Here is a 14,731-nt window from a genome sequence, read left to right on the forward strand (position 1 = left end):
CCTTGTTTTGCTTGGTTTTCCTATCACGCGCGTTCGTGACACTCCGGGTCACAGGGCATCGTGGTGCCTGTGTGTGGCCGTGCTTTAGCCGGTGGGCCCTCTGCGGAGCTGGCGGCCGGATCGCACCGCCTCTCCCCTGCAGCCCGCGGAGCGCGCTCCAGAGTCCTCCCCGCCCCGTGAGTCTTAGTTGACCGAGTCGTTTTAATGAGCGGCGCGTGCTCGCCCGCAGTCGAGGTGTTCGGTTTGTATTTACTTGTGCTCAGGCCGGCAGGCCGTGGAGGTGGCGACAGCCGTGCGCGCGGGGCTCTGCGGCACCTGCCGCGGGCCTGGGGCGGGAGGCGCGCCGTTTCCCGCGCGCGTTCCCTCCTCAGTCCGGCCGAGTCCCCAGACAGCCTTTGTGACGTGGTAACTGTCACGGAGGAACTCGGACAGGGGAGGGGGTGGCACATCAGATGTCCAGAAACTCTCGGGAGCAGAGGGCGAAACATTTGCATGTGTAATCAGCTTTGGGGCAAGGAGTCGAGGGGCAGCTTGACGGGGCTCCGTAGCTCAGGGGTTAGAGCACTGGTCTCGTAAACCAGGGGTCGTGAGTTCGAATCTCACTGGGGCCTCCAGCGCTCGGCTTTTTGCATCTTTGGTACATGACGTCAAAAGGAATGTTTCCTTGACACCAACACCCGGAACTAGAAATGAGTTTACCAAATCCGTATTCTCAGAAAATTACTGCTAACACAGCAGGGAATTCTAAGATGGAAGTTCCTCACGATAAATGGGAATAAAGCTGCTGTACCATCTTTAAATTGTTGGTGATGCCCGAAATTCAGGTGTAGGAAACCGTGAAGCGCCACCAGCACCACAATCAACGCCAATAGAAGCCAGCAGATTAGCTAATTTGTATGGAGTTTCAATGACAATCCAAAGTCCTGATTAGTTTAGCCACCGTAGGCCTAAAAGAATTATAATTACTGATTGTATTATACTTACTTAGTGGACTCAACTCCCCCGGCAGACAGGAGTCTATCTTATTTGCTATTGCATCTCAGAGCCTTGCAAAGTATGGACCTAGTCTGTGCTCAGTAAAGGTTTGTTGAATGAAGCCCAGCTAAAGAAAAGTGACCAGAGTGCAGTGAGTTTGCAGATACCTTAGGAGGTATAAAAATTATCTGAAGGTCAAGGAACCAAGGTCAGCTAATAGAGAAGAACAAAGAAAGCAACTCAGCCCTGATAAAGATTCTACCAAATATGAAGTGACTAATCCTTCTGGTCTCATTCTGGTATCTCATAATGGGAATGAGTTGTCCACAAAAACAAACATTGGATGTCATCTAAAAATAATAAACAATATTAATGATCTTTAACTCCTCCATCAAAAGTAATAGGTTTCTTTCCCAATTCAGAAAGAGCATCTGTTCAAAAGTTGCTCGGTGAACAGGAAGCTGCGGGTTGCTGCTGGGCCTCAGAGTGCTCGGATGATCTCCTAAAGGCAAGAGTCTGGTGGAACAGAGGGAGAGGACATAAAGATGAGCAGAAGGCGATGAGAAAAACCTTTTGCCAGAATAAGAAAAAGACATAAAACATGGCTTCTGATTATGATGCTGAAACCCAGATTTGCCTTACTTGGCACAGAACTAGAGACAAATAAAGTGAGCAGCACTTTTGGGGGGAGGGGCCATGTGTCAGGTCTCAAAGTATGCCTCCAAAAAAACAGACAATCAGCGGAATGAGACCCCAAAAATCCAAATGAAAGACTGAATTTCTATTTTTTTCCCATGAACTCATTTTGGCCTCTGTGTCTACGAAGCAGCCTATTCGTGGGCATCACGTTTCAGTCCCAAGATCACTGCCCCTCCCATTGTGATTATATAACCCAGTGGCTTCCACTATTTGTTGAGTGACTGTGTGTGTGTGTGTGTATCCAGAGTCAAGGCCCAGGAAACTGGATGATAGAACTTGTAACACTGTGTATTGTCAAAGTGTGAAGAAGCATCAAAGATGATGAGACCTGCCAAAAGAACACACTTTGAAGAAATATCCACTGGCCAAATCTGAAACTATTTGAGAATTCAGAAAAAAATAAACGTAAATCTTTATAACTTTCTGATTCAAATGTGAACCCATACAATGAGACCCTGGTATTATCAACAACTTTCTTTTATTTTTTTTAATTTTATTTTTTTAAAGATTTTATTTATTTATTTGACAGAGAGATAGACAGAAGAGCACAAGCAGAGGGAGTGGCAGAGGGAGAGGGAGAAGCAGGCTCTGCACTGAGCAGGAAACCCGATGCGGGACTCGATCCCAGGACCCTGAGATCATGACCTGAGCCGAAGGCAGACGCTTAAACATCTGAGCCACCCAGGTGCCCTCAACAACTTTCTTTTAAATGGAAAGAAATAAAAAGGCTTTCCTTACAATGGAATATTCTGTAATAGATATAAAAAGATTGATGGAATTAGAAACTCACCATTGGAAAACCATAATGGTAATTAGTGACTCAGGCAAATCAATGCCTGCTAAAATTATTGGATAATAAGATACGTATTAATGACAAAAGGAAAAATAGTAAGATATAGTTGAAAAACTTGAGCTACCACCTTAATCAAGTGACCAAAGTGAAGATCACCAGTAAGGAGACAAAATGACATCACAACAATGTGACACAAAGTACTGAGAACAGCGGAGTATTACTTACGATATAAATAATTGAAATATTAGCCAAATCCAAATAGATGTATCTTCCACAAAATAACTGTCCTGTATTCTTAAAAAGTAGCAAAGTCATGAAAGACAAAGGAAGAGGGAGGAATTGTTTCAATTAAATTGTTTCAAATTAAAAAGGATGCTAAATTGCATGACAACTAAGCATCACACATAATCCTGGGCCTGACACCTTTTTTTTTTTTTTAAGATTTTATTTATTTATTTGAGAGAGAGAGAATGAGAGAGAGCACATGAGAGGGGGGAGGGTCAGAGAGAGAAGCAGTCTCCCTCCCGAGCAGGGAGCCCGATGCGGGACTCTATCCCGTGACTCCAGGATCATGACCTGAGCCGAAAGCAGTCGCTCAACCAACTGAGCCACCCAGGCGTCCACCTTTTTTTTTTTTTTCTTCAAAAGATACTACTAAATTGGGATAAATTGAAATAAAACTTGTAGTAAGATAATAGCATTGTATCAAGTTTAATGTTCTGCTTTTATCATATAATTGTGTTGTGGTTAGGTAAGAGAATTTCTTTTTTCTAATACATATACACCGTTTGAAATATTTATTTGTAAAGGAAAAATCGTGTCTACAGCTTCCTCTCAAATAGTTTCAGATAGAAATAAAATAATAATTGTGCTACATATTCATACACATTCATACGTATGTATCAAGATTGAGAAAGTGATAAAGCAAATGCGATAAAGAGCTAACATTTGGTGAATCTGGATGAAGAGTAGTTGGAAATCTTTGTGCTATATTTACAAACTTTAATCTGAAATTATTTAAAATAAGAATTTCATTAAAAAATACCTTGGAATAATCCTGAACTCTTCTTTCATGCTCAGTTCATCAACATATCCCCTCTACTCCTTTTTCTTAATAGTTCCAAAATCTAACTTCTTGCCACCACCATACTCACCTCGATCACTCTGGTTCAGGCCACCATCATTTCACCTGGGTTATTTCAGTGCCTCCTGACCCATCTCTCTCCCTCTGCTCTTGCCCCTCTCCAGCCTTCCCCCCCTCCCCAGTAGGGCAGTCAGAGTCACTCAGGTGAAGCATGACAGATCATGTCATCCACTCACTCACCTGCTCAAACCATCCAACCGTGAACTCCATTGGAGTGAAAATCAAGCTCCTTGCTACAGTCCTGATGACCGTTATTAATCAAACTGGGATACTCGTGAGAATGAAAACAGCATCATTAATAATCACAGCAGAACACTAAGCATAAACAGGGCTGTATGGTCACCCTGATTACAGCATCCAGTATGGCCCCCCTCTCTGCTCTCCTATGGTCTCCCCTGGTTCTGCTGGCTGCAGTCATAGCAGGCTTCCTGCTCCCCTGGGAGCAAACCAACAGTCTTCCATCTCAGGGTGCTCACGGGCCACTCCCCGCCTGGCATGCTCGGACTACAAATGTCCTTAGAGCGCATGTTTTCATTTCCTTGAAGTCTGCACCCTCCACTTCCTCAGTGATGCCTTCTTCTGCCATCCTGTCTAATATTTCAGTATCCTCCAGCATTAATATCCCTCTTCTCCGCTTACTATTAACATGTATTTATATACTTGCCAAAATATAATAGAACATATATTTCAGTGATTTATCTCCTATATCGTCTGTATCCCATAGTGGAGTATGAGATAGCTGAGAGCAGGCATTCTTGTTTGTTGGCTGTGATCCTATATCCATAGCTTCTACAGTAATGCCCAGCACCTAGTAAGCAGTCAGTAAATATTTCCTGAATGAGTTAAAGAATTTTCTTATTTTAATAAAAAATGTTAAATTTAATGAGTGTTTAGGAAATATAAATGAATTAGATGAAAAAAATGAAAAAAAATGCAGCGCTCTGGGCAAACATCTCTATGTATATAAAATGCCTCATTAATGTGACTTGGGGGAAAGGCTGTTACTTTTGTTGTTATATGTTTATTTTTAGGTGTGGCATTTTTCTTTATTGCCAAGATAGAGAGTGGAGGGAGGGGGAGACGGAGAGACAGAGAGAGGCATTACATCGATGACGGCCGCAGTGAGTGGCAAGTACCTCGAGCATCCGTTGGATACACCGTCCCGATAAGCACATTTTGTTTTCCGTGTACATGTATCTGGATGTCCTATTACCCACCCCCACTTCACGGTGCCTGAGGTCAAATCTAAAAACTGTGACTCTGATGATTATCTGACTTCTAGAATCCATCTTCACAATAAACTCTTACTCATGGGGTATAAAATACAAATATAAAAACTAATAGATTGAAAGGAGCCTGACTTCTGTCAATGGAATAGACATACTTCTACTTATTCCTTCCACCAAGTACAGCTACAAATCCTAGGCATTACATGGGAGATAAAGGTGTGGAAAGGAAAGAAGATCAAGAGATCTTGGGACCCAAAGAATGACACGGTGGTGAACTCTCTGGGTTTTCTTTATGGGGTTTTATATATTCCATGTTGGGTACTGTAGGCGCTTGCTGTGTAATATTTTATATATAATACAGTGTAATATATATATATATATATATTTGACCCTTGAACAATGGGAAGGGGTCAGGGGCACTGATCCCCATGCAGTCAAAACTCTATATATAACTTGATTCCCCAGAAACTTAACTACTAATAGCCTGATGTAGGAAAGACATTAGGGTTCGAAGCCGAGGGCCAAGAAAGAATTCTTGAGACATCTTTGGTGCAAAAGGGTGATTTTATTAAAGCACAGGGACAGGACCCGTGGGCATAAAGAGCCTCTCTGGGGTCATGAGGAGTGATCCATTGTATACTTTCAAATTGGGAGGGGGTTAGGGATAGTAAGTCTCTAAGGAATTTTGGAAGCAAGGTTTCCAGGACCTTGAAGGGGGCTAGCTGTTGTTGGGAAAATGTCATTTATTACCGTCTAATAGAACCTTAGTCATGAGACCCTTCAGATGTATATCAGTGGGCCCTATGCTTGGGGGACGATTGCCAGCATGTACTTTGCCGGGTAGAGATAAAGGAAGTTTCCAAAGGAATTTTTATACATTAAAGTAGACTTACAGGATCCTGGGGGGAGGAGGGGGAGGTTTTGGGCTAGGATTGCCTTTTGCCCTTAGCAAAGTATTAACATTGAGGCAGTTGAGTTCCTAGAGGAAGGTCACTCTGCCTGTTTCAAGGACTTGACAATGGGCTATAGATAGTAAGGAAATTTAATTTTTCTTCTGCTTTTGTTTCCCACATCATAGCCTATTGTTGACCAGAAGCCTTATAATATAAACAGTCAATTAACATTTATTTTGTATGCTGTACTCCTACAATAAAGTAAGCTAGAGAAAAGAAATTTTATTAAGAAAATCACAGGAGTACCTGACGGGCTCAGTCAGTAGAGCATGGGATTCTTGATCTTGGGGTTGTGAATTCAAGCCCCATGTTGGGCATAGAGATTACTTAAAAAAGAAAAGAAAAGAAATCACAAGGAAGGCAAAATACATTTACAATACTGTGCTGTATTTATTGAAAAAAACCTGCACATAAGTGGACCCATGCAGCTTAGACCTGTGTTGTTCAAGGATCAACTGTATATACCTATTAACCTCTGTCCCTGGTTCTAGGCACAAAGCTCCTAAAAACCCTTGTAGTTTCCCAAGTCATAAGAGCACTAGGAGCATCTTTTGGCCTAACATTTGGTCTTTGACCCCAATTCCTGGCACAGAACTCCTAAATCCCCTGGGATATCCTGGGTGACAGGAGTGTCTTTTTTTCTAATGGGGTGACTCTGGGTGGGCTCCTGGATGGGGGCTGGTCACTGGGAGACTGAGCCTCAACCAGAGGCTTGGAATTTTCAGCTGCTCCCCCCCAACCATCCTCCAGGAAGGGGCGAGGGGTTGGAGATTGAGTTAGTGATCATCATGCCTATGGGATGAGTCTCCAGAAAAATCCCCAAAGCACAGCGTTCAAAAAACTTACAGGTTGATGGCTAAAAACATCTAGAAGCAAGAGCCTGAGTAGGTGCCCTGATGGCAGAGTGAGGAGTGAGGTACAAAGAGGGTGAACCATCCCCCTCCCAGGTATCAGAAAAAGCTGGGTGTTTCTTGGTGATGGATGTGTGCCTCCTCTGAGGGACTGCAGCTTCCCTCCCTCGCGTAGGAAGGAATGTGTGCAGGGCCTGGGGCAGCAGTGGGGGCGGGGACGACCGGCAGGAGGACAGAGTCTGAGCGGGGTGCACACAGACAAGCCCGATCAGGAGAAGCATTGCTTGCCACGGAGAACGGAGGCGAGTTTCCTCAGGAAAGCAGGGTTTCTGACCAATGTAACACGTTGCCTAGCAGTGAAGGACGCCCTCTGCGCCGGAGTCCTTGTAAAGCCGGGAGAGGGCCACACCCAGGACCAGCTACACAAAATGACAAGGTGGTTTTTGTTCGTCCTTTCCCTCTTCTTTCCTCTGCTGTGCCCGCTGCTAGCCCAGCTCCCCCTGCTCGACCGCGCAGGAGCCTGAAAGGGCAGCAGGAGGGAGGAGGGATAGTTAGAAGAGCAAGCATACCTCCCCACCCCCTGCAGGTTCGAGAGCCTAAAAAGGCCTGAGCTGGGAAAAGAGAAAGCTTTAAATTGGGTTAAGATTTGATATTATACTGTACTGGAAAGTAAGACCAATTATTAGCGTCGTTACAGAGAAATTATTCTGACCCTGATTAATGACACAGGGAAGCTGAAGGTGATGAGGGAGCAGAAGGCAAGCTGGGGACAAAGCACAAGCTGACACCCCACAACTCCCCGCCCCCCACTCCCAGGTGGGACGTCCCTCAGGCCCTCGGGCTGCCCCAAAGCTAAGGGAAGGGAAAACAAATGGTTAACTTAATCACAGTCCTGTAGGACCTGAGTCTCCCTCATTTTACAAATGTCTTGGTGATTTACAAGGAAAAGGCATTCTTATCAATAACCTAAGTTCCAGAAGGAAAGTAGATGAAATTAAATGTCCTAATAACCTTCAGCCCATTGACAGATACTTGAAGCGAGCAGAGTGTACGGTTCCTCCAGGAATCTCCCAACTGTCTTCATGTTAATGCCTTGCTAGAGGGAAGAACCACCTTGACTTGACAATGGCAAGGTCTCTGGTATCTAGTTGGTCCTCTTTAGCATATGAAAGTCCTTTTGAAAACCTCCCTTTGCCTCACCTCCCCCAGCCCCACAGTATATAATCAGCCTCCCCTCCCAACCCCGGGGCAGCAGCTCTTCCTGCCCACGGGTCCTGTCTCCGTGCTTTACTAAAACCACCATTTTGCACCAAAGATGTCTCAAGACTTTTATCTTGGCCATTGGCTCCGGACCCCACCAACCTCACCAACATTCCAAAACTACATCAAAGGGACTATCTTCTAGGAAGACTCCATTTCTCCTGTTTCTCTGGTAGGCCCCATGTACTCATGTTCTGTATTTCACCTTGCATCTGAGTAAACCAGAGAAGCTCTGTTCCCACTCCAAGACGGAGGCAAGAAGTGCATCATTCTGAGTTTCCTCCTAGGCCCCCATACGCCTGATCACATCTGAGAAGAGCTGACCCCAAGCATGTTTCAGGACATTAGCTGTTCCCAAGAGCCATCTGCCAGGTGAACTGGAGAGACCCCAGGCCCTGAGGCCCCCACCCAGCCCATCCCAAAGATGGCGCTGAAGGCTCTCGGTCTCCTCATGGGAGAATTCAAGGACAGACACAGCACAGTGATATAGCGGGAAAATTTATTAAAGCGAAAGTACGTTCTCGAGACGTGAGAGCAGGTGAAAGAGAGAGAGAGAGAGCTGTGTGCATGGGGTTTGGGTTTCTTTTATTGAGTTGTTAACAAGGGAGTGGAATATTCATTACTTGGAGCAAGGATTTTTTTGGTAGGAGAGTGGGCCTTTTCTTCCTCACTTGCTCAGGGCTGTCCTGTCGTGGCGCCGCCATCTGGGGCCTGTCTGGTGGGATCCGGCCTCTCATGGACGCTGCCAGGACAGGCCTCTGACCTTCCCCACAGCTGGCCATGGCCTCCTCCTTGCTGGCCTCCAGGCATCCGTTAGAGCCTCACTAACTGCCTATTCTAACAACCAATGGGTCTCCACTGACATCCTGGAAAAATCAACAAAATCTATCCATGCTTCTTCCTCACATTCCTCTAAATCATAGTCCTTTATAAGTGTGTCTATTGGAGAAAAATCTAGGTCAACCTCTGCACCCTGGGTTCCAGGGAGACTGAGAAAATGAGTTTCTAACTTCTGCCTTGAGATGAATGGGGCTCTTAATAACATAGGTTGACTACTCCAAAGCAGTGTTCAAAATATACGTGATACTTTATTTTATGTATTTTATTTTTTGAGAATTCATAGCATTTTATTCAAGTTAATCCATTTCATTCAATAATCTGCCATATTGTTGCTGTCACCATTAATATTATTGTCATGACTATTTCTCTTTCGAGAGGACCATGCTTTTTAAAAATCTGGGTTGGATTTCCAAGATGTTTAACTCTGTGATTAAAAAATATTTTTCCCTACCAAAAAGCAACCCCCTAATCACAAAAGAAACAAGACTGAAATTTAGTTGTAGAAATGGATTTCCACCAGAGATCATAGCCTAATTCACAGTCCATAGTCTTTCAGGGTTGTACTTTTATTCAGGGTCTCTTTCTTTGAGGAGGGGGCTGTCCCTTATAAATGTTTGCTTAAAACAGATAATATGCCCTCCTGCATCATAGAAGGAAAATAAGGTCTAGTCCTTAGAGAACAGGCAGGTGGTCTCCCAGGAAAGGAAACCTAATGGCTCCTGGAGGTGACAGAGTCATTCTGCCAAGGTCAGGGGACAGCGTGGATGACCCTCCTGCCCAAACCAGTCAGTAGTAAAAACGTCTAATCAGGTGAATGGGAGAGGTAGCAATTCCAGTTAGAATCTCTAGCTCACAGGACTGTCTGTGTTTGAGTAAGCGGAGCTGGAGGGAGACGTTATAGAGTCTGGAGAAAGTGACTAAGAGCAGGCAGGCAGGTGTGAAACAGACAGGATTCCTACCTAGGGACCCACAGAAAGGCACTACCAGTCAAGGGCAGCCCTGTGCTTTTCTTCAAGAAAAGAGTATGTGAGTAGGTTCTGCAGTATTCATATGAAACTTGGAATGATACTGAACAAGTGGAAAGTGAAATCAGAATTTCCGTCCTTTGTTCAGAAAACACTGATAGGACAGCTGTGTGCAAGGCAATGGGACAGGTGCTGGGGAGACAAAAAAGAGCTAAGATGTGATCCTGACCGGAAGGAGCAATCTTAGCAGCATCCGTCAGACCCCTGGCCACCACAGAGTGCGGTGTCCGTGGGGCCACGTGGAGGGAAGGATGGTTTGTGGCTGGCAGGACCGGGGAAGGCGTTCCCCAGTCCTCTCCTCTTGGTCCTCAGCGTGTCCTCTGTGCCTCTGTGTTACTACTCAGCCTGGCCCATTCCGGGCACTTGCGTATCTTCCTTCCCTTTGTTGGTGGTGTGAGAAACGGTAGTTTGAGAGGATAAGACCATGCCTCGCAGGTGCCTAGTGGTGTGGAACTGATGTGTTGGGGAAGTGTCACTCTGTCCTGGTTAGGAGAGGTGGAAAAAATTGGGGGAAAGGAGAGCTAAGATGGGGTGGTAAGGGTAAGGTGTTTTAGTCAGAAAGTGGAAGCAAAGTTATACCAACAAGAAAGTTTAGTACATGGCTTAAACTGGTGATAAGAAGAGCACCAACACTGCCGAGAACCTCAAGAAGGTAGCTGGAAGCCCTCTGCCAAGTAGGTTAGTCTGCAGAATTGGGAAGCTTAAATGCTTTCCTATTATCTAGTCAAGCTCAACCAGACCATACGAAAGAATAATGAATGACTAGAGCATCTTAAATTTCTGGAAAGTAGAAAGATCAAGTAAATTCAAACCACCCCCCCCCAAAAAAAACAGTGAAATTGAATGTCAAAGTGTAGAGAAAGATTTTGGATACCTTCTTTGTTTTTGGTGTTTTGGTCTCTAAGAAATCAAGATGGAGAGAGATGCTATTCCAAATAGGAAAGTTTGTAGGAACCAGAGTAGTTGAGCTGGACCATTCGTGATGCCTTTAGACTTGCACAAAACCATGGCATACAAGGACTGTCCCATGTGAATCAGCCAGACAAGTCAATACCCATTCTGCAAGAGGGTGTGATGGTGGTCTGCCAAGGAGCGTGAAGGGCCCAGGGGCCCCAGGCTCTGAGAAAGGGTATTCTGAGGCCAGAAGATAACCCACCATCCCCATCCCTGCAGCACATCCCCCAGAACACAAAACAGGGCACTCCACTGTACCTACAGGATATTATAATTGTGTTTCTGTTGGGGATCAAGAATTTCCTGTCCCCTTCAAGATCCTTCTAGCTGGACTAAGAATCAAATTGACATGAAACAGATTAACAGGAGAAAATAAAATTTAATAGCATGTGTACGGGGAATCCACACAGACATGGAAATTCTAAAGATAGTCAGGTGAAATGAGGCTTATATGTCATCCTCAAGCAAGGACAAGGGGGTAGGGGTCTGGGACTCAAAGGGAAGAAATGCAATTCACAGGAAGATGAAAGAGAGTAAAAGTCCGGTACACAAATGTTTGCTGGGCCACTTAGAAACAACAGGACATAGAGAGCATCTTCATCAAACAGGCCTTGCTAGCTTCCTCCTGTCCACCATAGCTGGTTTATACCATAATGTGGTTACCCTTGCTGGCAGCTCTCTTCCTGAAGCAGGACCTCTATCTAAGTTCTTTTTAGGCAGTTGTGGGGAAGGTAAAGAGCTTCTCTGGGGGCGCCTGGGTGGCTCAGTTGGTTAAGCAACTGCCTTCGGCTCAGGTCATGATCCTGGAGTCCCAGGATAGAGTCCCGCATCAGGCTCCCTGCTCAGCGGGGAGTCTGCTTCTCCCTCTGACCCTCCCCCTTCTCACATGCTCTCTCTCTCTCTCTCATTCTCTCTCTCAAATAAATAAATAAAAAATCTTAAAAAAAAAAAAAGAGCTTCTTCTGAATCTGCTGGGTATTGACGGCTTTTAATTCAAAATAATCTTTATGCCAAAGTAGCCCATCTTGGCTCAGCCTGCCCTAGGCCCCTACATATACACCCATAAGTATTTTTTTAAAAAATATTTTATATATTTATTTGAGAGAAGGAGAATGCGAGCATAAGTGGGGGAGAGGGAGAGAGAAAGGGAGAAGCAGACCCTCCACTGAGCAGGGAGCCTGGTGCAGGGCTTGATCTCAAGCCCCTGGGATCATGACCTGAGCTGAAGGCAGACGCTTAACCGACTGAGCCATTCAGGCGCCCCCACCCATAAGTATTTTTAAGAGCTTATTTTTTTTTGGGAAAGTATACTGAATTTACCTATTCCCTATTTGGCCTACACCCTCAAGTTTATGTACTTTTTTTCATTTGACCTATAATTGGTGAATTACATTAATAAATTATGAAGTATTGAACCAATTTTAAATGATTGAAACGACCGCTTTGCTTTTTTTGCAAGTTCACTTAAAAAGCGGACTGCTGGATTTCTTGGTGAATCCCTCTTGCAGTGGTATTAGTAAACTGAAGGATAGCAGAATGTTCCACACCAAAATATGCCTCTTTGGCATAAGGATTATTTTGAGCTGATTATTTTTGAGAAAAAGCAGACACAGGAGAAGCTCTAAAAACAGAGTAGAAGATACCCTTTGTAAGGGCAATTTATAAAGGAAATCTCCATTTGTGTGTCCTCTGCATCAGAAAGAGAAGGATGACTTTGAATCATAAGAAAATCTAACAGCACTCCCACCAGCCTCAAGGGTTAACTTGCTTCTAGTTAACACACTCCTCACTGACCCAAGGCCCTTGATCTGTAAGGGAACTAATTTTCTCTCTTTGAGATTTGCAGACCCCTGGCCCTGAGGAGAGAAGGACTAGAACTTTCCCAGGCCAAGCTGTCCCAGCTTTCTGAATAGTCTAGCCATTTTTTAGCAAAATGTTTTTCTTTTTCAGGTCACACAAATGATTTTGCTAACCTCCCTTTGTGTTTCTGTAGCTCTTGTCCTCCTTTGCAAGAAGAACAGAGTCCTCCTGCACACCTCGAGACAGGAACCGAGCTCCCTCACCCTGCCACACCCCAGCATGAGAGTATCTGTACTAGCATCCTGGTGTGGGAATGGAATCCAGAAATGTTGCGGGCCTCTGCGCTCCCCTTGCTGACGAGCTATCTTAAATCCTTTAAAAACCCCTGGGCCGGGCAGAAACCTAGGAGCTGGCTTTTGGACAAGCATCCACCTTCTCCCCAGTGTGCTGGTTTCCTGATTAAAGCTCAAATTCCTTTCCAATCAAAATTCCTCTCTTGACTAATGATCTTCCAGGCGACAGGCAGCTGAAGTTGGGGTCCATAACATTAACAAAGGAGAAGGCACTGACTTTACTCTGCATGACAAACATGACCCATGTTTATCTTGCTTTTCCTGATAACCTCTTCAAAACTGGCCTCCCTACACACCTTTCTCTTTTTCGTCTTTAACTACAGACGGTATTTAAGCTAGAGTTGGAAGTCACTGGTTGATACCCTGGGTATCTTCCATACATATGATGTAGGAAAGACAATGTTAGGGTTCAAAGCCGATGGCCAAGAAAGAAATCTTGAGATGTCCTTGGTGCAAAAAGGTGATTTTATTAAAGCACAGGGACAGGACGGGGAAGGGGGGCAGAAAGAGCCGTGCTGGGGTCATGAGGAGTGGCCTATTATATATATACTTTCAAGTTGGGAGGGGGTTAGGGATAGTAAGTCTCTAAGGAACTTTGGAAGCAAGGTTTCCAGGACCTTGAGGGGGCTAGCTATTGTTAGGAAAAGGTCATTTATTACCATCTAATAGAACCTTAGTCATGAGACCCTTCAGATGTCTAACAGTGGGCCATATGCTTGGGGGACAATTGCCAACACGTATCTTGGAGGGTTTAGAGATGAAGGAAATTTCTTTTTTTTTTTTTTTTAAAGATTTTATTTATTTATCTGAGACAGAGAGAATGAGAGAGACAGAGAGCACATGAGAGGGGGGAGGGTCAGAGGGAGAAGCAGGTTCCCTGAGGAGCAGGGAGCCCGATGCGGGACTCGATCCCTGGACTCCAGGATCATGACCTGAGCCGAAGGCAGTCGCTCAACCAACTGAGCCACCCAGGCGCCCGAGATGAAGGAAATTTCTAAAGGAATTTTTATATGTTAAAGTAGACTTAAAGGAGCCTGGGGGTCGGGCTAGGATTGCCTTTTGCCCTTAGCAAAGCATTAACGTCGAGGCAGCTGAGTCCCTAGAGGAAGGTCTTTCTGCCTGTTTCAAGGACTTGTCAATGGGCTTTAGGTAGTAAGGAAATTTAATGATTTATAATTTTTCTTCTGCCTTTGTTTCCCACATCACATACAGGAGTTTCTGTTTGTTTTTCTTTTGCTAATTGTTTACAACAGGGATCTAGGGCTAGCACTCTGAGGGGCAGAGGGAAAATTATTTTTCCTACTTTACAAAGCAAAATTAATCAGTTTTTTTATTAACAAACTTTATTTTTTGGAATAATTTTAGATTTTTCAGGAAAATGAGCAGAAAGTGATGTGGGAAACAACGGCAGAAGAAAAATTATTAAATTTCCTTACTACCTAGAGCCCATTGACAAGTCCTTGAAACATGCAGAGTGACATTTCTCTAGCAACTCAGCTGCCTGGATGTTAATACTTTGCTGAGGGCAAAAGGCAATCCTAACCCGACCCCCAGGATCCTGTGAGTCAACTTTACAATATAAAAATTCATTTGGAAACTTCCTCTATCTCTACCCCCCAAGATACATGTTGGCAATCATCCCCCAAGCAGATGACCCATTATTATGCATCCGAAGGGTCTCATGACTCAGGTTTTATTAGACGGTAATAAATGACCTTTCCCCAACAACAGCTGGCCCCCGTGAGGTCCTGGACACCTTGCTTCCGAAGTTCCTTAGAGACTTACTACCCCTAAGTCTTTCCTACATCAGAAAGTACAGAGAATTTCTGTACTGGTGCTCTTTTATTGCATTACT

General features: G+C 44.5%; 1 protein-coding gene and 1 non-coding gene across 2 annotated transcripts in view; both read left to right on the forward strand.

The window, feature by feature from the left end:
* Nucleotides 1-14,731, forward strand: part of LOC117997523 (histone H2B type 1-C/E/F/G/I) — an 881,166-nt gene that overhangs the window by 736,705 nt on the left and 129,730 nt on the right. The window lies entirely within an intron of this gene.
* Nucleotides 539-611, forward strand: TRNAT-CGU. Its single transcript has one exon. It is a non-coding gene; the product is annotated as a tRNA-Thr (tRNA).

The sequence above is a fragment of the Mirounga leonina genome, unplaced genomic scaffold, assembly GCF_011800145.1.
Source record: "Mirounga leonina isolate KUSES-001 unplaced genomic scaffold, KU_Mleo_1.0 Mir_366, whole genome shotgun sequence".
In the NCBI taxonomy this organism is placed as follows: domain Eukaryota; kingdom Metazoa; phylum Chordata; class Mammalia; order Carnivora; family Phocidae; genus Mirounga; species Mirounga leonina.